The following is a 22,177-nucleotide window of genomic DNA, read 5'->3' on the forward strand; positions in this document are numbered from 1 at the left end:
TTTTTTGAGATGGAGTCTCACTCTGTCACCCAGACTGGGATGCAGTGTTACAAATCTCAGCTCACTGCAACCTCTGCCTACCAGGTTCAAGCGATTCTCCAGCCTCAGCCTCCCAAGTAGCTGGGATTACAAGGCTGCATCACCACACCTGGCTAATTTTTGTGTTTTTAGTAGAGACGGTGTTTTGCCATATTGCCCAGGGTGGTCTCGAACTCCAGACCTCAGGTGATCTGTCCGCCTCAGCCTCCCAAAGTACTGGGATTACAGGTGTGAACCACCACACCCGGCCTGAATATTCCTTTTTCATAGTAGTCTGTTCTTATTTCATGATTGCAATATCTTCTTTTAACTTTCTAAGTATACGATTTTCATTTATTTATTTATTTATATTTTTACTTATTTTTATTTTTATTTTTATTTTTTTTGGGATGGAGTTTCGCTCTTGTTACCCAGGATGGAGTGCAATGGCGCGATCTCGGCTCACCGCAACCTTCGCCTCCTGGGTTCAGGCAATTCTCCTGCTTCAACCTCCTGAGTAGCTGGGATTACAGGCATGTGCCACCATGCCCAGCTAATGTTTTTGTATTTTTAGTAGAGACGGGGTTTCACCATGTTGACCAGGATGGTCTCGATCTCTTGACCTCGTGATCCACCCACCTCGGCCTCCCAAAGTGCTGGGATTACAGGCTTGAGCCACCGCACCTGGCAGGTTACGATTTTTAAAACTTTTGTCTCCTATTTTATTTCTTCTTCTAAATTCCTTTTTATCTATAACGTCAGAGCCTTTTCTCAAAAGCCTAGTGATGCTTGGCTGTTCATTCATGCTTAATAATGAGGAACTAAAAAGCTCTTTGTATCTGGATATGGCTTGTTGAATAGTGTGCTTCACTCCAGAGGGTTAAGATAAGCTCCTAGCTAGTTCACTGGGGAATCCTAAGCATCAGTATCTTTGTCTTTTCTCTAGGGCAAGTTTTACCAGAGGTCTTTTAGTCTACAACTCAATAGATGCAAAATCTTTCATTTTAACTTTTATTTTTTATTTATTTACTTTTTAGACAGAGTCTTGCTGTGTCGCCAGGTGCCAGGCTGGAGTGCAGTGGTGCAATCTTGGTTCACTGCAACCTCTGCCTCCTGGGGTCAAGCAATTCTCCTGCCTCAGACTTCCGAGTAGCTGGGACTACAGGTGCGCCACTACATCCAGCTAATTTTTGTATTTTTAGTAGAGACGGGGTTTCGCCATGTTGGCCAGGATGGTCTTGATCTCTTGACCTCATGATTTGCCCACCTCGGTCTCCCAAAGTGCTGGGATTACAGGCGTGAGCCACTGCACCTGGCCGAAAATAAAAAGACAATGATATTATTATTATTATTATTTTGAGATGGAGTTTTGCTCTTGTTGCCCAGGCTGGAGTGCAATGGCATGGTCTTGGCTCACTGCAACCTCTGCCTCCCAGGTTCAAGTGCTTCTCCTGCCTCAGCCTCCCAAGTAGCTGAGATTACAGGTGCCTGCCATCATACCCAGCTAATTTTTGTATTTTAGTAGAGATGGGGTTTCACCATGTTGGCCAGGCTGATCTTGAACACCTGGCCTCAAGTGATCCACCCACCTCAGCCTCCCAGAGTGCTCAGATTACAGGCATCAGCCACTGTGCCCAGCCAAAAAATATGTATTTTGAGTACCAGGAACCAGGTTAGATGCTGGGAATATATCTCTGTTGCTCAGGCTGGAGTGCAACGGTGCAATATCAGCTCACTGCAACCTCTGCCTCCTGGGCTCAAGCCATTCTCCAGCCTTCCGAGTAGCTGCGATTACAGGTGCACGCCACCACACCCGGCTAATTTTTGTATTTTTAGTAGAGACAGGGCTTTACCATGTTGGTCAGGCTGGTCTCGAACTCCTGACCTCGTGATCCACCTGCCTTGGCCTTCCAAAGTGTTGGGATTATAGGCATGAGCCTTGGTGTCAGGCCTGCCTTTTTTTTTTTTTTAAATTAGCATATCTTCGGCAATTTGCATTGAAAATAGAGGCTGTAGCTATGATGATAACCTTAAAAAATAAGTTGCAGAGGTGCCATGGCTCTCACATGTAATCTCAGCACTTTAGGAGGCTGAGGTGGGCGGATCACCTAAGGTCAGGAGTTGGAGACCAGCCTGACCAGCATGGAGAAACTTCATTTCCACTAAAAATACAAAAACTTAGCCGGGCATGGTGGTGCATGCCTGTATTCTCAGCTACTCAGGAGGCTGAGGCAGAAGAATTGCTTGAACCTGGGAGGCGGAGGTTGCGGTGAGCAGAGATTGTACCATTGCACTCCAGCCTGGGCAACATGAGGGAAACTCTGTATTTAAAAAAAAAAGAAAAATTGCAGAAACCAAGATCAATTTATTACCAACCTTTCCCAAGGTGTTTTTAATTTTTATTACCCTTTTTGGTCTTTGCCCCTCTGACAATTCCATGGTTGGTTTAGAAAACGACTGATAATTCACTCTGCCCCTTCCTACCTAACCCATATTTATCAATCTGTTGCAGGTGGCTCCATTTTGGTTCAAAAGGCACTGAGCACTTTTTCAAGAGAGGGGATACAAACTTCCTCATAACCATTGTATAGCTACCTATGCCTAAGAAAAATGTTAGGGAAAGGTCTATTGTTCCCCATCTATCCCTTTTCCTAATTTGAAAACATGGAGCAGTGGGGGAGGGAAGGGGCCCCACGTGGAGTTCTATGTTCCTGAAAAGGGTTAATTTACTAGCAAGCAAGGCTGGCCCAGAGTCTTTGCAGCCAATGGGGGCTCACCCTGATGAGGTAATGCTTTCAGCCCATGTTTCATTGGTTGCCCTTCTCATTACTAGGCGTTCTCAGAGGCTGGGAAGTGGAGAGGGCTAGTTTTAGGGCTAATGGGTTTTTTTTCCTCGTGACAGGTGGTGCTTACAGAAATGCTTGGAGCCACTCTTGGAAATCTGTTTCCTCTTCTCAGATGCCTGCATCTTGAGCCAGTTCTTCTACCTGGGGCTCTAAGGGTGTCTTCTAGCCTGGTTCTTGTCCCCAACCCACTGTCAGCTCCTAGGATTCTTAGCAATGAGAACACGAATGTGATGAAGTTGACTTAAACCCTGATGAGCCGGAGCTGGAAGGAAAGCCTGCCCGTTCTCGGATGAATACATCCCATTACTTTTGTCAGCCTGGGACCTTGGAATCTAGCAGCTCTTCACTTCTGAACCCTCTTTGGCCGGGGAGCAGAAGCACAGGCTGTGAGTCAGGCTGACTGCCTCTATACCTCCCCCACAAAGTTTTAGGGGTGGCGAGGAAAACTGGGGCTTCCTTCCAGCCATCTTTCCTCTGTCCATGGTCTTCTATTTTGCTTACCTCCATTCTGGGAATTTGTATTGTCTACACTGTAGTGGCCCATGTAAGTCCTTTGACAAGCAAACAATTGTTTACCGTGTTTCTGAAAGAACTTGGAGAGCCCTTGGCCCTGCTTTTTATTTTTTATTTTTGGCCCTGCTTTTACATCAAGATCTGTATCAAATTCCTGGCAAGGAGGGAGGAAGCACCAGATTCTAGGCTGTATGTAAACAGGGAAACAAGGCTGGGAAGATGAAGTAATTGTGGATGAAGTGGGGATAATAGACAAGTGCTTGTTTCTGACAATCAGCCTAATTTTTGCCCATAAACTTCATGCTGCTTTTTACACACTTAAGAATTAGAAAACAAAGAACCAAGAGGGTGTATTTCGTGTGGTTGAACTCTGAAGTTTTTCAGGGCTGACTTGTAAAGAAGTGGACATTGCACGTATGAATAGGACTTTACAACCACATGGGGAAAAATTAGTAGAGGCTTCTAAGAGAGAACTGAAGCAGAACAGATTCTGTGGGCTATGAGAGCTGAGGGAGACAGCATTGCAGAGGTGAACGGGCTCCCTGGGTCGGTCACTCTGAAGAGTAGATGATCAAACCGATTTGAAACAAAATTTAGCTGTAAGCATCAGTCCTGCTTTTCATGGTTGAACTTCACAGAATGAGATGCTGGGAGTTGAAGGGAATAACATTTCATGCCATTTTACTATGTAATTCTGGGGAAGGAGCTCTTTTTCTGTGACCCAGTTTAACTGTCTAAAAATAAAGAAATCACCCTGAATTCAAAGGAAGAATCTGTAAGTGAAAGGCTTACTCTAAGTGTTTAAAAGCTTGCCTATGGCATTTAAGATTCTGATGATTTTGTCTGAAATATCCTGAAACTAACCCCATTTAGGCCTCCACCCACAGGATAAAGGTCTTTTCATCCTGGTCTCACTCCACCCCTCCCACCCCCAGCTGACAGGGATCTGACCCTCCCTAGATTAATCACAGAAAACATGAAAGACCAGGAAGAAAAGGCATAGTAAAAAGTAGGAGGCTTCCACATCAACGTGGGATTATAATATGTATTTACAGGACGATCATTTAATACACTTGAGAAAGTGCTTTGTAAGCTGTTGCCATGATAACGAATGGGATTATGCTCCTCAAAAGAATAGGAACTGTTTTTTACTCATTGTGTTCTACCCCAGTGCCTAGCCCAGGGCCTGGCACTTTTTTGGGGGTGACTTTTTATTGCATTTTTTTTTTTTTTTTTAGAGACAGGGTCTCACTATGTTGCCCAGTCTGGTCTTGAACTGCTGGACTCCAGCAATTCTCCTGCCCAAAGTGTTGAGATTACAGGCTAGGCTTGAGCCACTGTGCTGGTGAAAAACTGGTGAAAAATTTTAATTATATGAAGGTAGAAAGAGTAGTTTAATGTGACTCCATATATCAATCTCCGAGCTTCAGACTATTAATAACCTATCACATAGGTGCTTAATGTTTTGAGGAGAAAAGAGGGGAGTTTGGTAGTTTCTTAGACATACTTTACTCCATCTTTCTTTCTTGGGAAGATTATGATCAATATGAATCATAAATCAGAAAAAGTACATTTCCTGTACTTCACATTAGGTTAATCAGATTTGAGAAAAACCAAAAGTGAAATTCTTTCTTTTTTTTTTTGAAGCGGAGTTTCGCTCTTGTCGCCCAGGCTGGAGTGCAGTGGTACAACTTGGCTCACTGCAACCTCTGCCTCCTGGGTTCAAGGGATTCTCCTGCCTCGGCTTCTTGAGTAGATGGGATTACAGGCATGCAACACCACACCAAGCTAATTTTGTATTTTAGTAGAGACAGTTTTACCATGTTGGTTAGGCTGGTCTCAAACTACTGACCTCAGGTGATCCACCCGCTTCAGCCTTCCAAAAGTGCTGGGATTACCGGCGTGAGCCACCACACCTGGCCGGAAATTCTTTTTTTTGAGATAGGGTCTCACTCTGTCACCCGGGCTGGAATGCAGTGGCACAATCATGGCTCAATGAAGGTTGGACTCCCCACACTCAAGTAATCCTCTCACCTCAGCCTTCTGAGTAGCTGTGACTACAGGCGTGTGCCACCATGCCTGGCTAATTTTTGTATTTTTTTGGGTAGAGGCAAGGGTTTTGACATACTGCCCAGGCTGGTCTTGAACTCCTGGGCTCAAGTGATCCACCCACCTCAGCTTCCCAAAGCTCTGGAATTACAAGCTGGAGTCACCAAGCCCGGCTAAAAGTGAAATTCTTAGGAACACCTTTCATTTCTTTTTAATTAGTTAATTTTTTTTTACTTAACATTCTTGGAGTAAGGAACACCTTTCAATCTGGATTACTTAATCAAAGGATTATAAAATAATTATTTGAATTTTATAAAAGGCCGGACCTTAAACTTTGTTACTCATGCCTGTGATTAAGAGTTTGCCGTGCCTCAGGTTTTTTTTGTTTAAATTATAGCCTCGCAGGAGGGTTTTGGGAGGTGTCTGGAAACCCTGGCAGACTTCTCAGACCATCGTCAGTCTGCTGCCTTGACTGTGATATGGATGGAATGGGGCCAAGGCCTCCATGTTTCTTGCTGTTTCTACTTTCTTTATCTTTGACCCTTGTACTGAGGGCTGGTTCTTTATCTCTAAGGACACAGATAATAGGCAGCCAAGTTTGCCTGAACAGACTTTTTGGCAGTTTTCAACCACGTTTTCTGGAAGCGAAGAAGAGGGTGGTAAAAAGCCTACCAGTCTTGCCGACTGAAACCATCATCTACAGGGCTGAGTGTCTGGGTGAGTCACTTTTCTTTGGTCCTACCACATTTAGGTAAAATGAAGCTTTTTGGTGTAGTGATACAGGGAATGTTGCAGGTTTTAGAGTAAAGTAGACCAGAGTTTGAGTTTCGTTGCTATATGGTTCTCACATTTCTTACCTGTAAAATGGGTTGTTTTAAGAAATTATTTATTTAAAAATACATAGTGTAGGGACCAGCACAGTCAAGTGCTCACTATATAGTAGCTGCTTTTGTGATGAAAGTGAAGACACTGCAAGCAGAAAAATAGGCAATGGAAATGGACAGACAATTCACTGACTAAGTAATACAACTGGCGGGAAGCATAACACTCAGCTGCACTTGTAATTAGAGAAATGCAAGCTCGATAATGTGTGCCATTGTTTTTGTTCATTAGATTGGCTAAAAATATACATAAAGTCCATTTTTAGTGAAAGTTTAAGCAAATAGTCATTCTCATATTTTTAAAAAGCCTTTTTGGAGGTAGATTTGGTAATATCTATTAAATTTCAAATTTGTTACTCTTTAATTCAGCAATTTTGTTTCCAGGAATCTGTTCTACATAAATGTACATGAGTATATAAACATATTGTAGTACTGTTTTTCATAGTGAAAACTGGAAACAAATTTGCTAATATGGACATATTTCTATGGAATAATATGTGTAAAGGCATATTTAGAGTATTATACCATGATCCTATTTATATTAAAAGAAAGATAATTGGCCGGGCGCGGTGGCTCACGCCTGTAATCCCAGCACTTTGGGAGGCCGAGGCGGGTGGATCACGAGGTCAAGAGATCTAGACCATCCTGGTCAACCTCGTCTCTGCTAAAAATACAAAAAAAATTAGCTGGGTGTGGTGGCGCGTGCCTGTAATCCCAGCTACTCAGGAGGCTGAGGCAGGAGAATTGCCTGAACTTGGGAGGCGGAGGTGACGGTGAGCCGAGATTGGGCCATTGCACTCCAGCCTGGGTAACAAGAGTGAAACTCCGTCTCAAAAAAAAAAAAAAAAGAAAGATAATTGTGTGTATGTATTTTATAAATGTATGAAAAGAAGTTTGAGAGGATATATTTTGCAAGGTTTACTTTTGGGGGAAGTAGGGTAAGATTAGGGTGAAGAGATAGTTTTGCTTTTCATTCTTTTTCTCCCCACTAATATGCTACATATGCTTTTCTTTATTCTTCTAAATCTTTGAATTTTCCCAATGACTATTATAATTTTTTAGTGCCAAAAACCAGGAACAAATATGTATTATTTTTGTATTTGTAAAAACAATTTAACAAAATGGTGAAGATGTGAATTTAGACTATCCGAAAGGCCTTCTGTAAGTACTTGCCTAGACTCAACATCATGGTTGGGTAGAGACAGCAGTTTTGGGGTCTGGAAGGGTGGGAAGAGCTTGTATTTAAGAATCAAAACTTTCACTTCATGGTTTGGGGCTTGGATTTTTGGACCAATAAACCCCTTCTGAAGACAGTAGGACTGCATAGGAGAGGTTAACAGGTGTTTCTGTAGTCTTGTCCTATCCAAGGCCCTTATTTTGTTTTATTTTTGAGACTGAGTCTCACTCTGTTGCCCAGGCTGGAGTGCCATGGTGGCCTCCCGGTTCAAGCAATTCTCCTGTCTCCGCCTCCTGAGTAGCTAGAATTACAGGCACTCGCCACCACGCCCAGCTGATTTTTGTATTTTTTTAGTAGAGATGGGGTTTCACTACGTTGGCCAGCCTGGTCTCGAACTCCTGACCTCAGGTGATCCACCTACCTTATCCTTCAAAGTGTTGGGATTACAGGCATGAGCCATCAGGCCCAGCCAAGGTCCTCTATTTAAAAAAAAGAAAGGTCTTGGGCTTCTTTGAAAGAGGCAAGGCAATCTCTGAGTTGTAGTATCTCAGAGTTCAAGATGGCAGGGCTGGCATAGAACCTTCCAAGTTCTTTCTACCTCTTTGCTTCCTTTCAGGTTGACATGTCAAATTTTATTTTGTTTTGTTTTTATTTGTTTTGAGGCAGGGTCTCCACTGTCACCCAGGCCGGAGTACAGTTGAATGATCATAGTTCACTGCAGCCTTGAACTCCTGGACTCAAGCGATCCCCTCACCTAAGCCTCCCAAGAAGCTAGGACTATGGGCACATACCACGACCCCGGGCTAATGTTTAAATTTATTTTATTTTGCCAGGCGCGGTGGCTCACACCTGTAATCTCAGAACTCTGGGAGGCCGAGGTGGGTAGATCACGAGGTCAGGAGTTCGAGACCATCCTGGCCAACATGGTGAAGCCCCATCTCTACCAAAAATACAAAAATTAGTTGGGCATGGTGACATGCGCCTATAATCCCAGCTACTCAGGAGGCTGAGGCAGGAGAATAGCTTGAACCCAGGAGGCAGAGGTTGCAGTGGGCTGAGATTGTGCAACTACATTCCAGCCTGTGCGACAGAGTGAGACTCTGCCTCAAAAAAACAAAAATTATTTTTGTAGAGAAGAGGGCTCACTTTGATGCCCAAGTTGACCTTGAACTCCTAGTCTCAGGCAGTCCCCTGACGTGTGCCTCCCAAAGTGCTGAGATTACAGACATGAGCCACTGTGCTTGGCCAAGCATGTCAGATTTTTATCAGATATTCTGGGTCCCTAATAATGAAATTTTTCTTTAGGTTTTAGGAAGCTTTCTTGGGTTATAAGTACCCACAAATTTCTCTGTAGTTTGCACATTTAGCTCCCACCACTGTGGACAATATCTGAGTGAGAAAATAAACAAAACTTAGTGAAGATAGGAATGGAGGCTGACAGAAGGAAAATCCTGTTTTCCTGGGTAATTTACTCCAAATGAAAAGAGGTTTCATGGAATTAAGAAATGTATCACTCTTGGCTGGGCGCAGTGGCTCATGCCTGTAATCCTAGCACTTTGGGAGGCCGAGGTGGGTGGATCACGAGGTCAAGAGATCGAGACCATCCTGGCCAACATGAGGAAACCCCGTCTCTACTAAAAATACAAAAATTAGCCAGACGTTGTGGCACGCGCCTGTGGTCCCAGCTACGGGAGGCTGAGGCGGAAGAATTGCTTGAACCCAGGAGGCGGAGGTTGCAATGAGCCGAGATTGCACCACTGCACTCCAGCCTGGCGACAGAGCAAGACTCCGTCTCCAAAAGAAAAAAAAAAGAAAAAAAAATGTTTAACACTAAAGCTGGGTGCGGTGGCTCACGCCTGTAATCCCAACATTTTGGGAGGCCGAGGTGGATGGATCACTTAAGGCCAGGAGCTTGATACCAGCCTGGCCAACATAGTGAAACCCCGTCTCTACTAAAAATACAAAAATTAGTCAGGCATGGTGGTATATGCCTGTAATTCCAGCTATTTGGGTGGCTGAAGCATGTGAATCGCTTGAACATGGGAGGTGGAGGTTGCAGTGAGCCAAGATCTCGCCACCGCACTCTAGCCTGGGCGAAGGAGCGAGACTCTGCCTAAAAAAAATAGTATCACTCTAATATCCTTCAGAATTCTCTCTGAATTTTAGATTGTAGTCAGAAGGCGACTGGCACTGAGGTAGTGGCAAAGGTCTGCATGGGGTACAGTGATAAATTTCATCACATTGCTAAATACTTTTAAAAAAATTGTGATATATGAGAGAGGATGTAATGCATATATACAATTTGAAAAATAATTATGAAAAACAAACCCCATGTACCTTGTACTTGGCTTGAGAACTAGGATATTACAAAAGCTCTGAAGGTCCTAGGGGGTCTGCCAGCATGCAGGTAAAATTTGGCCACTGCACAAAGATGCCTTTCCAAGGGGAGAGGAATTTGCCTCCTAAAGAATGGAGCTTTTTCCTTGGGTACAAAGACACTATCTGCTGCTAGACTGAGGGTCCATAACGCTGGTTCCTACCCAATGGATATATCATTTTTCTAATTATCTGCTTAGAAAATAATTCTTTTTTCTAGTTCATTTAGAGGCTTCTTATAGGCTACTGGACTGTGTTTCTGGAGGTACGGGGGTCACACCTGTATGTTCTGTACCCTCCACTATAAGTAACAATTAGATTGAATTTTGGATTAATGTTTTTTTTCTTTAGTGTTTTACCATGTATATGTGCATCTCTAAATTATCTACCTCTCTCTCCCTCTACTCCAAAATGCCATTTGTCATTGTTTAGTTCTTTTTTTTTTTTTTTTTAAATTGCTGTAACAAATTAACCACAAACTTAGTAGCTCAAACAACACAGAATTGTATGTGGGAGGCAATGGGTATATGGGAAATGGTACTTTCTGCTCAATTTTGCTGTGAACCTAAAACTGCTCTAGAGTTTTGTTTTTTGTTTCTTTGGTTTTCTGGTGCGTGCGTGTGTGTGTGTGTGTGTGTGTGTGTGTGTTTAAAGGCATTAGGGGAAGCTTGGAACTCTGTACTATCTTTTGCAACTTTTCTGTAAGCCTAAAGTTATTCCAAAATAAAAAGATTATTTAAAAATTTTTAGGCCGGGCGCAGTGGCTCAAGCCTGTAATCCCAGCACTTTGGGAGGCTGAGGCGGGTGGATCACGAGGTCAAGAGATCGAGACCAACCTGGTCAGCATGGTGAAACCCCGTCTCTACTAAAAATACAAAAAATTAGCTGGGCATGGTGGTGTGTGCCTGTAATCCCAGCTACTCAGGAGGCTGAGGCAGGAGAATTGCCTGAACCCAGGAGGCGGAGGTTGCGGTGAGCTGAGATCGCGCCATTGCACTCCAGCCTGGGTAACGAGCGAAACTCCATCCCAAAAAAAAAAAAAAAAATTTAAAAACCACAATACAAATTTATTATCTTATAGTTCTGTATGTCAGAAGTCTGACATGGGTCTAACTGGGCTAAAATCAGGCTCCTAGAGGAATATCTAGGGGTCTATTGGAAAGAATCTGTTTGCTTGCCTTTCCTACCTTCTAGAGGTTGTCCACATTCCCTGATCATGGCCTTCATTCATTTTCAAAGCCAGCAATGGCAGATTGAGTTATTCTCATATCCAGTCTCTCCAGTGTCTTCTGCCTTCCTCTTCTATTTACAGAGGCCCGTGTGATTACATTGGGCCCACCCAGATAATCCAGGATTATCTCTCCATCTCTGGGTCAGTTGAGCAACTTTAATTCTGCCTAGAACCTTTCTTTCCATTTGTTATGTGCCCTAACATATTCACAGGTTCTAGGGAATAGAATGTGGACATCTTTGGGACATCGTTATCCTGCCTACGATAGCCATCTTTATCTTTATGTATAACAGCCAGATTATCTTTTATTTGAAGATTTTTTAGTGTCTTTTCTTTCTTTTTTTGAGAGTCTCACTCTGTCACCCAGGCTGGAGTGCAGTGGCGTGATTTTGGCTCACTGCAAAATGCTCACCTCCCGGGTTCAAGTGATTCTCCTGCCTCAGCCTCCTGAGTAGCTGGGATTATAGGTGTGTGCCACCACACCTGGATAATTTTTGCATTTTTAGTAGAGATGGGGTTTTGCCATGTTGATCAGGCTGGCCTTGAACTCCCGACCTCAGTCAATCCGCTCACCTTGGTCTCCCAGAGTGCGGGGATTACAGGCATGAGCTACCGCACCCCGTCTAATGTCTTTTCTTGCTGCCTAATTTTAAGATCCCTTTTCTTTCTCTCTGGGTACTAATCTTTATGTGTGCATTTTATACTTTTCACCATGGCAACTTTTGGTCTTCTAGAATTTAGGATATTTACCATCAATTCTGGAAAATGTTCAGCTACTATTTCTTTGAATATTGCCTTCCCTCCACTCTGTTATCTCCTTCTTGAACTCTAAGTAGACATTTGTTGAATCCTTATGCATGCTATTGCAGTTTTTTTTTTTTTTTTTAAAAGATGGGGTTTCACCATGTTGGTCAGGCTGGTCTTGAACTCCTGACCTCAGGTGATCCGCCCGCCTTGGCCTCCAAAGTGCTTGGATTACAGGTGTGAGCCACCACGCCCGGCCGCAATTGCAGGTTTTATTTTGAAGTTATTTCCTTGTGTTTTTAGTAATATTTAATCACTAAATTTTATTTTAGGCCATATTCCTTGTAACTGTATCTGTAGGATTTCAGAGATTATTTACTTTTGCTTATACCAGGTGCCTGGGGGCACTAAAGCTAACACTTTAATAATTTTCAGCTTGGGGTTTTCTAGGTCACACAGGTAGTGTGAAATTCTAGCCCTTTACAGTGTGCTTGCAAACTTGTTTAGGAATTCTCAGTTTTCTTCTTTTTTTACAACTCCAACCACAGTTAAGGGGGAGACAGGTATCTTTACCTTTCCCTCTGTAGGTCAGGTTTTTTTGTCTTTTTTTTTTTTTTTCTTTTTCTCCTGCTGAGGATGCAGCCCTTCAAAGTTCCTAGTTTTGAGGAGGTCACCAATTTGATATCTGGGCAATATGCCAGGGATCCACAGAATAGGGATGACTTATTCAACCTAGGTGAGGTCCAGAAAGCTTCCTAAAGTGACACTCTGGGCATCTAAGCTGAATTTAGGCTTATTAAGCAATAAGTGGGAGTCTGCCACGGCATGGCATAATTACACTGTCTTTACCACAGGACAGGAATCATGTCTAGCATACTCACTGCTGTCTCTGGCACTTAGCACAGAACCTGGCACCTATTGTTAGATGCTCAATACGTAATTTTTTGATTTATGAGTAAGAAGTATCAGTGTTTCCAAGTAGAGAAACAATACATATAAAGCAAACAAGAAGAAACAAATAGCAAAACTTTATTAAAAAGCAATAGATTTAAACTATGGGCTACTTGTTTTTTCAATAAGTGCTTTTATGGTACTTGTTTTTAGTAAGACACTTATGTAGGATAGAGTGCTACACTGTAACAGGGATAAGACACGTGCATAATAACGATCACGTTTCTCTCTGTGTACAAAAGTTGGTTTCTTTCCATGAAGGCCTAAAATAGGGATATATACTTTCATGTTTTGGAGCCTCTCTGCTGATGAGCTTGGGGATTCAGAAAACATTAAATGTTTCTGCAAATTAGTGGAAAAGAGCAGTTAGGTGTAAATGCTTGGTAAAAAATAAAGCTGTAGTTAGGTTGCAATCTGCAAACATTGGCGTTGTGAGTTTGCCACAGAAAATGTGGTCTGAATGAAAGGTGCCTGAAGGCTGGGAACGCTGGCTCACGCCTGTAATCCCAGCACTTTGGGAGGCTGAGGTGGGAGGATCTCTTAAGCTCAGGAGTTAGAGGCCAGCCTGGGCAATATAGTGAGAATATGTCTCTACAAAAAAAAAAAAAAAAAAAAAGCTGGGCATGGTGGCCCATGCCTGTGGTCCCAGTTACTGGGGAGGCTGAGGTGGGAGGATTGTTTGAGTGTGGGATATCGAGGCTTCAGAGAGCTATGACTGGGCCACTACACCCCAACCTGGGAGAGAAAGCAAGATCTTATCTTGAAGGGGAAAAAAGTTGGTTCCTCTAAGGAACAGGTAGGGTATGCAAAAATGGTGAGACCCTCCTGCCTGGATTTCTGGTTAAAAAGGCAGCAGAAAGTTCATGATTTTGTGAAGGTCATACTCTCATTGAATCTCTGAGAACTTTTTTCTTTCCCCTATATAGATACAGGCAGATGTAAGAAGAGAGAGGGATATTTATTCTTTGTTATTTATTTATTTTTAACAATAAAAGTTCTGATTGTGGAAAAAATATCTAGCTGATTATAGAAATTTAATAAAGAAGCTAAAACAAATTAGTCTTATAGCTGATGATAGTATTGGCTTACATTATTTTGATACACTGAATTCTAAGTTATCAGGCCAAATATGTGGACTTGGCAAAGATGAGACTTACTGTCAATTGTTCCAGCTCTCCAAACTGGATGTGACAGGCACCAGTGGCTCTGTGAGTGAATACAGAAGCTGAAATCCACATTATGTTAACTTTGGTTCTATTCCACAAAAAGATTTTATTCCAGAGATATGTAAGATGAAGCTTTTCCAGGGCAGAGATCATGATCATGTACCCTAGCATAGTGCCTGACCCATAATAGCTGCCCAAGAAATATGTGTCGAATAAGTAAATGGCACAAAGGTTATTCTGGGTTGCTAAGATCAGAACAGTATTTGCCATTATTTTAGAGGTTGGCGTGGGATTTGTACACCCTGGAACAGTTTCTTCTCTTTGCAGCTAGTAATATTTTTCTGTTTATGAAAAACACACATTCTTGCACACTGGCACAATGGGCCTAGGCAAAGTGGCACAGAAGGATTTCCATTCCATGTCTTGGAAGAGCCAGCAATACATCTCTCTAATGGTGAGTTGCTTCTCCTTTATCAGAGGATTTAAATTTGATGGTTTTTTTTGTCCTTCCTTTCTTCCCAATAGAAGAGACTACCTCAAGAAAGAGAAAATTAATTAGCTGAGTTTGACTGAATTTGATAGCATTTACTGCTCTGTGAGAATCAGAGTAGTCACAATCTCATCTCCATATGCAGTTGTTTTTCCCTGCATACAAAACCGCATGTAATGATGGCTCTCCATCCCTATTTATAGTTATATCTTGTTCTACAAATGGGCAGTGTAAATATGCTTCTAACTGGGGAAGAGGTGTGCTTGTATTTATTGTAAGTTACAAGGTTCAGAAGATCTTAAAAATAGCACTGAGAGTTTAGGAAATTCTTATTGGTTGTTTGGTTTTCATTTACAAATAGACAAAGATTTGGCAACTTCTGTCAAGAGAGGTTTTCACACTGGGCCTCATTCCTAGCAATAAAATTCTAGATATGAAAGCAGGACATTTTCAGATTGTTCTCTAGGCCTCTGAAAGCAGTACAGGAGAGGGAAGTGAAAAAATTGTAGTATATGGCTTATAAAGCACTTTTATGCTTACCAATTCATTTAAGTCTTGGTTTCCCTATTTGACTAATGGGGACTCTAGGGTACAACTACATTAAGTAACTTGACCAGAGTCACAACTCTAGTAACAGGGCTAGAACTGGAACTTGGGATGTTTGCTGTATCTATTTTACTTTTAAGTGACAGAATTGGTGGGGACAGAATTTGGCTCTTGCTGGCTAGGGTGGCTCCAGTTTCTTATTAACATTGTATTAAACAAGATAAGGCAGCCTTGACTGAACACAAGTTAATCTATATGCTAGCACTCTAACAGCCTTGCTCAGGGAGATCAGTAAGGGTAAGGAGGACAGGTGATTAAAAGTTTCCTTACTGATGGTGCAAGAGATGGGCTCAACATCCTGCTACATCTGGAAAAGCTGAATTTAATCAAACTCATGTAAAGGAGGGAAGAACCCATTTGCATTCTCTGTGAATAGTGATGGCATTGTTAGCCATCTGTAAAGTGAGTAAAGAGACAGCTACTTCCTGACTTCAAGTCTCATTCCAGTGACACTGGAGACCTTGGGGAGGCAGATATGCTGAGGTCCTCCCTGGCATCTAGAATGCAGTCCAGGTTGGAGCAAAGATATATTCCTTCTACAGTGATGTGACTCATGACTTATTTCTGAGAGGCATAATGCCTTTGTTTGGATGAGCTGGATAGAATGCTTGTTTTCCAGGCTTAAAAGTCATCTTGCAAATAAATAACAATCTTATCTCAAGTAGTAATTTTCCTGGCATGACCGCATCTCCAGAGGGAATCTTAGAAACACAAAGGCTTCGTCTATACCAGTCACTTCTCATCCTGGCCAAATAGCTATCTGAAATGCTATTTATGACTTTATTGATATATTGAAATGTGACATCTCCATCTACAAGGAAAGAATTTGTAGGAAAAAAGAAAAAGTAATGTAATTTTGAAGTATTCTTTTAGTGAGGTATTCTCTCATCTCTGTAACAAACAGAATTGCTGTTCTTTGCTGTAGGGGCTGTCCTGTGCCATAAAGCATGTTTATCAGTATCCTTGACCCTTACCCACCAGCCAATAGCACCTCTCTAGTGCCGACAATAAAAAATGTCTGCATTTAGCAGATCCAGAATTCAGAAGAAAAACAATGTTAAAAAACCCCCAAAAATGTCTGCAGACATGGTCCCCCAAAATTGTCGCAGTTGAGAACCAGTTTTAACTGAAGCAACAAGATAGAACAAAAGAAACCAACTTCTTCCCTCCACCCACCAAGAAACTAAAGTGATTTCTGAGATAGACCTCCTCTAGAAATTTCAGAGGATTTAGACAAAGCAGGTAGATTAAATACTCACAGTTATTTAGTTATAAAAGGCCAAATTAGAATTATTGAGGACAGTGTCTTTGGAGACTGTTGCTGGTAAGCTGTGATTCTTACCACAGGTGCCTACCTGCCTTTTACCTCAAATCGAGGGAGTGGGCCTTCAGTGGAAGTGCCCAGAGCACTTGACCTGTATCTCTTGTTGTCCGAGGGGCACAATGGGCCTGTGTCTGACTCCCACAGGCTGACGGCTGTTTCGGCAGCAGTGCAGAGGAATGTTAAATCTGCACTGAGATTTGCCTGTACTCCCAAGTTTATTTGCGTGAGGGCTTCCTGTGGACCAGGTGTGAGCCATACAGAGCTGCCACTAGGCTAACACAGCAGCACCGTGAGAAAAAAGCTCTCCTTCATCCAGACACTGCTTCCATCTACTGGGAAGTAATTGCAATTTAGTTTGGAAAAAACACTTTACTGCCACCTGCTGGAAAATCATCAAAATAACTAACATACAAAACTACAGTGAGGATGATGTGAATGGCACCTCCTAGGATACAGAGTGCACAACCTTGTACCACAATAAAGGGTCATTTGCAAATGGGTGTGAGAGGCATCTCAGATCCTATATGACAGGGCCTTTACAGAGATGCTCAGGTTTCAACAGACAAGTAGTTGGAGGTATGTGGAAAAACTGCCAAAATAGCTTTATGTTTAGATCAACAGAATTATGGGGGAGAAACCACCAGAGAAGCAGAATGGTGGTGGTCTCTGAGGTATCCATGAAAAAAAAAAAAGTCAGTTTTAAGCATCTACCATGCCCAGGGAGTGTCAAACCATTATACAAAGTTAACAAATTTCCTGCTCCGTTCTTTTCCCCACCTCCCCAAGATTTGGTTCTGGTTAGTTGGGCTGGGAGGAGAAAGACTAGGCAGGTTAAAGATAAAGATGACTATGGTCCTCTCTTTAGGGCAAGCAATGAGACAACTGTTCCCAGCTGAAAAAGAGGAAGAGGTTTCACTCTCTGTGACTCAGTGACCATAGGACTCTATTCCTAAGGAGACCACAGAACCCCTAAAAACTCATGGAAACTGAGTTTTAAATTAGGTACATGACAGATCTACTGCCACCACTCAAGTTGAAAGGCATTGCAAAAGATAAAAAATAAAAGCTTGTGTTTGTTTGTTTTGAATTATAGCCCATGTGCCCCCTGTGTTGAACATACTGGTTTTTTTTTTGAGACGGAGTTTCACTCTTGTTACCCAGGTTGGAGTGCAATGGCGCGATCTCGGCTCACCGCAACCTCCACCTCCTGGGTTCAGGCAATTCTCCTGCCTCAGCCTCCTGAGTAACTGGGATTACAGGCACGCACCACCAGGCCCAGCTGATTTTTTTTTTTGTATTTTTAGTAGAGACGGGGTTTCACCATGTTGACCAGGATGGTCTCGATCTCTTGACCTCGTGATCCACCCATCTCAGCCTCCCAAAGTACTGGGATTACAGGCGTGAGCCACCGCACCCGGCCAAACATACTGGTTTTATATTAAGTGGGATCTAGAGACTATATCTTCCAAGGATATGTTCTTGAGTTTTTCAGGGGGAAAATGGTCATTGATCAATTCATTTGTTTTTTGAGATCCCATACTTTGGGGGTAGGGTATAAAAATGCAAGGGAGGCTGGGGGTGATGGCTCACACCTGTAATCCCAGCACTTTGGGAGGCCGAGGTGGGAGGATCACTTGAGGCCAGGAGTTCAAGACAGGCCTGGGCAAGGTAGGGAAACCCATCTCTAAAAAAATAAAAAAAAAATTAGCGGGGCATGGTGGCATGTAGCTGTAGTCCCAGCTACCCAGGAGGCTAAGGTAGGAACATTGCTGGAGGCCAGGGGGATGAGGCTACATTGAGCCATAATCCAGACACTGCACCTCAGCCTGGGTGACAGAACAAGACCTTGTCTCACACAGACACACACACACACACACACACACAAGAAAAAAGACTGGGTGTGGTGGTTCACACCTGTAATCCCAACACCCTGGGAGGCAGAGGTGGGTGGGTGGTGGATCATCTGAGGTCAGGAGTTCAAGACCAGTCTGGCCAACATGGTGAAACCCTGTCTCCACTAAAAATACAAAAATTAGCCATGTGTGGTGGTGCATGCCTGTAGTCCCAGCTTTTGGGAGGCTGAGGCAGCAGAATCGTTTGAACCTGGGAGGCGGTGGTTGCAGTGAGCCGAGATCATACCACTGCACTCCAGCCTGGGTGACAGAACCAGACCCTGTCTCCAAAAAAAAAAAAAAAAAAAAAAAGCAAAGGAGTCCTTCCCTCTGGGAGCTTGTATTTTAGGTTTCATATTCAGAGCAAAGTATTACAGTCAGTTATGTCAACAAGAGCCTGTGTTGCATGTGTGGGGCAGGTTGAAGTGAGTATTAACTCTCTTCAGATTTACTCTCTTATGACTTTTACTCACTTATGATAAAGATTTTGAAGCAATCATATTGCTCCTGTTCTCCAAGCATGGAATCACAGGTAAAGCTTTCATTTAAGATATTTAGACTGAGTTGGGTGGATCACCTGAGGTCGAGAGTTTGAGACCAACCTGACCAACATGGAGAAACCCCCTCTCTACTAAAAATACAAAAATTGGCCGGGCGTGGTGGCGCATGCCTGTAATCCCAGCTACTCCGGAGGCTGAGGCAGGAGAATCGCTTGACCTAGGAGGTGGAGGTTGCAGTGAGCCAAGATTGCACTACTGCACTCTAGCCTGGGCAACAAAAGGGAGACACTGTCTCAAAAAAAAAAAAAAAAGATATTTAAAGAGAGATACAAGGTAAATGCACAGGCTGCATCTTCTCCGGGCTGCTCTGAAATCAGGCTCTGTTGATCCTGTTTGGCAGACTTGGAAACTTATATTTCCCTTCACTCAAGTTTAATCAGGCTCTGAGAAATTAATTTGGATAAAACAACTTAATTCAATCCAGTGAACAGTGTCTGATTTATAAACCATGATATGAATTGACAAAAACTGTACAGCTAGTATAACTTGTCCTAGACATGTGCCTTGGACAATTTTTTCTTACTGGGTGTGTGGATTTATTCTAGAGACTCCCTGAATGATGGAAAGGCTACTGGCTGAGTTTGAAATCAGAGTATAGGCCTTTGTATGCTCTTAAAGGATATCTACGATATCCAGAATTTAGGTTTGCTAGGATATAAACTCCACGAAGGCAGGGATTTACTGATGTATCTTCAGAGACTAGAATACAGTATTCACTAAGTATCTGTTGAATGAGTGAATCTGCATTAAGATTTAACTGCCCTGAGAGTATTGGTCCTGGTCATTAAAATCAGTTACCTTGTTCCTGGGCAGAGTGTGAGCCTCACAGAACATTCTTATTCAGATTCTGCTGGTTTTAGACTCTTTGTGGATCCCACCCTTCTGTTATGACAGCATCACTGGGCATGTGACACTTAGGTTACAGATAGTTTAGTCTCTCTGATGAAATGTGGAGCCACTCTGGCCTCTGTAGCCCATTTACAGATCATTTCATAGGGTGACTTTTTTTCAAATCTTGTCCCAAGTTCAATGAGGGTTCTTGTTTTACATTTTCCAGGTTACTGACTTCCAGCTCAGGCAGGTGGGGAACAACTGAATTGTGGTGGCTGCTATTTTTTGTGCAGGTATTGATCTACAGGCCGTCAAGGAGTCCAAATGGAAAATCCCAAAGCCCTTAAGAGTCTATAAAAAGAAGAGATTGGCTGAAAAATCATATTTTTGTGAGCTCAAGGGAGTTGTAGGGATGGTCTGGGTAGCTATGCAAACAAATACCAACTTTTTTTTTTTTTTTTCTTATTTTTCTCTCGGCAAAGATGATGGGAACAAGTACCAACTTGTAAGTTCAGAGAGCTCATTCTTTCTGCCTCCTTTCAGCTCTGTCTCCGTAGCTGGCTGATTTTAGTATACGAAGCTCCCTGTGAGCCCACAGCCGACTGACTTCCACAATCCCAGACTGTCTTGGCGCCCAAGCCTCAGTGGTCTGTCTGGAGTCTAGGTCAGGTTCTTAGGTGAAGGGGTAGGGTGGGGGCGGGCAGGACGCAGGTGCACCCCCGTAGTCCCGGATGTAACCCACATCTCTGGGAATAGCTTCCCCCGCGGTTTTCTGTTCAGGTCTCTGTGCTCCTCACCTGGATATGGGCGCTCTGGGTTTTTCTGGCCGCCTGCAGGGAGGGGCATGGCTCCCTCAGCAGAGACCAGAAGCGATCTCTGTGTTCCGGATTTTCCCTTTATCCTTCCTACGTCCTCTCCCCAGTGTCCTCTCTGCTTCCCAGCCTCCCCAAACCGAGGACCCCCACAACCCGCCCCGGGCCCACGCCTGGCTGCTCGCACCCTAACTCAGGAGCCCAAATTTGGGGTAGGAGAGAAACCGCAGGCCTCAAGCCCGAAGGACCCAGGGCCGCGGCCCGGGACGCTGTGGGGGTGGGGACACTCGCCGCCCCGCCCCCGCCCGCGTCCAGCCCCGCCCCCTCCCACGCACGTCACGTCCGGCCCGGCCTCCGCCCGCCGCTCTCCTCCCGCTGGCCGTTAGGGAGGCTGTGCACCTCAGCCACCGCCTCAGTCGACACTCCCGCCGTCTCTTCCGCGTCTCCGCTGCCACCACCGCCGGGGGTATCCGGGGGTCGCTTACCGGGCTGGCCCCGCGCCACAGCCGTCGCTTTAACCTCCCGTCAGCGGCCGCCCCAGGAAGAGGCTTCCCGGCCGCGGAGCCACCTGGGGCCTCAGTTCTCGCTCTCTTGCAGTCGCCGCGGGTCCTGGAGAAGCGGCCGCGGCCAGGGAACGGGGCTTCGTGGTTCCAACGGTAGGTAAACGGGCGGGTGCCAGGATCTGCGCATGCGCGGGTTGCAGGTCGCCGCGGACCTTCCAGTCCTGCTGCCCCCCCAGCGCCGCCTCCCACCCGCGCCTGCTCCCGGGTGTTGCGTTTCGGGGTGTGGAGGACTCCAGCAGGTGGGGCGTTCCGTGGAGAGGTCCCCCTTTCCGCTGGAGAAAGAGGAAGATGAAGCCGTGCCTCTGGCTGCTGGGGGGGTGTGGCAACCTTGGATTTGCAAAGGCTGCAGTGCCTTGAGCGGGAGTGCCACTCACCTCCCAGCCCCTCTAGAGATGGCGCGACACCCCATGTTTCTTTGCTGACCTCTCCTGCCCGCTGGCGCTGCGCCTCTTCCCCGCCCACTTCCGTCATGCTGGGCAGTGAAGTTGATGCAGAATTAAAAGGAGTGTGGTTTATTCTGGGCTCTATTGCGCCCCTTTTTAAGGTCACGTGAGATGAGTGGTTGCGGACTTCCTTAAATCGCTCCGAGAATATAGCCAAAATTGGGCTGTTGATGCACTGGGGCCTTGTCTAGAATGCACTCTGGATAGGCCAGGCTGGAGGGGGACACTTTGTACAGCATTTCACATGGCAGCTTGGCTTCCTAGATGAGGCTGTAGGAACTGAAATCGGTTGGCACATTTGCGCAGTGGGAAACTGTTAAGCCCATTCTGTTTATAGTCGGTTAAAACCAAACCGACTTTTAGAAAGACGGTGCATTCTTTCATTTGGTTCCACGTTTCTCCTTCTGATCAATGAAAAAGGTTGGGCTTTTACCTTATTCTGAAGGAGCTGATAATCTAAAATGGTAGCCGGAATCGTTGCCAGTAATGCAGACTAACATTAACTGGTGTTGTGCACTTGTTTATAGAGACAGATATTAAAGGGTGGTTTTGAATTATTTGTCTTTCTACAGCTGGGTAAGTGTGAGACTTTTCAACCCTCCTTTTTGGGTAATCTTGAAATGCTTGTTGGCCTGGTTTTCTCACAGGTAGTGTGCATTTACTAAGTGCTTGATGGAATTGAACGAACTGGTAATTATTTGTAT

General features: G+C 44.1%; 1 protein-coding gene across 8 annotated transcripts in view; it reads left to right on the forward strand.

Moving 5' to 3' along the window:
• The first annotated feature begins 2,894 nt into the window (after positions 1-2,894).
• FAM13B (family with sequence similarity 13 member B) overlaps positions 2,895-22,177 on the forward strand; it is a 119,117-nt gene continuing 99,834 nt past the window's right edge. For 3 of the 8 annotated variants that reach the window (XM_017500954.2, XM_037728649.1, XM_037728650.1), the window contains exon 1: positions 20,828-21,123. The gene's annotated coding sequence lies outside the window, so the exon portion shown is untranslated. Of the gene's footprint in view, positions 3,409-6,000; positions 6,144-20,821; positions 21,124-22,177 lie in introns of those variants that run through there. The other 5 variants (XM_017500950.2, XM_017500953.2, XM_017500958.2 and 2 more) reach the window with 3 other exon arrangements.

This window comes from Cebus imitator, unplaced genomic scaffold (assembly GCF_001604975.1).
Source record: "Cebus imitator isolate Cc_AM_T3 unplaced genomic scaffold, Cebus_imitator-1.0 Scaffold274, whole genome shotgun sequence".
Classification (NCBI taxonomy): domain Eukaryota; kingdom Metazoa; phylum Chordata; class Mammalia; order Primates; family Cebidae; genus Cebus; species Cebus imitator.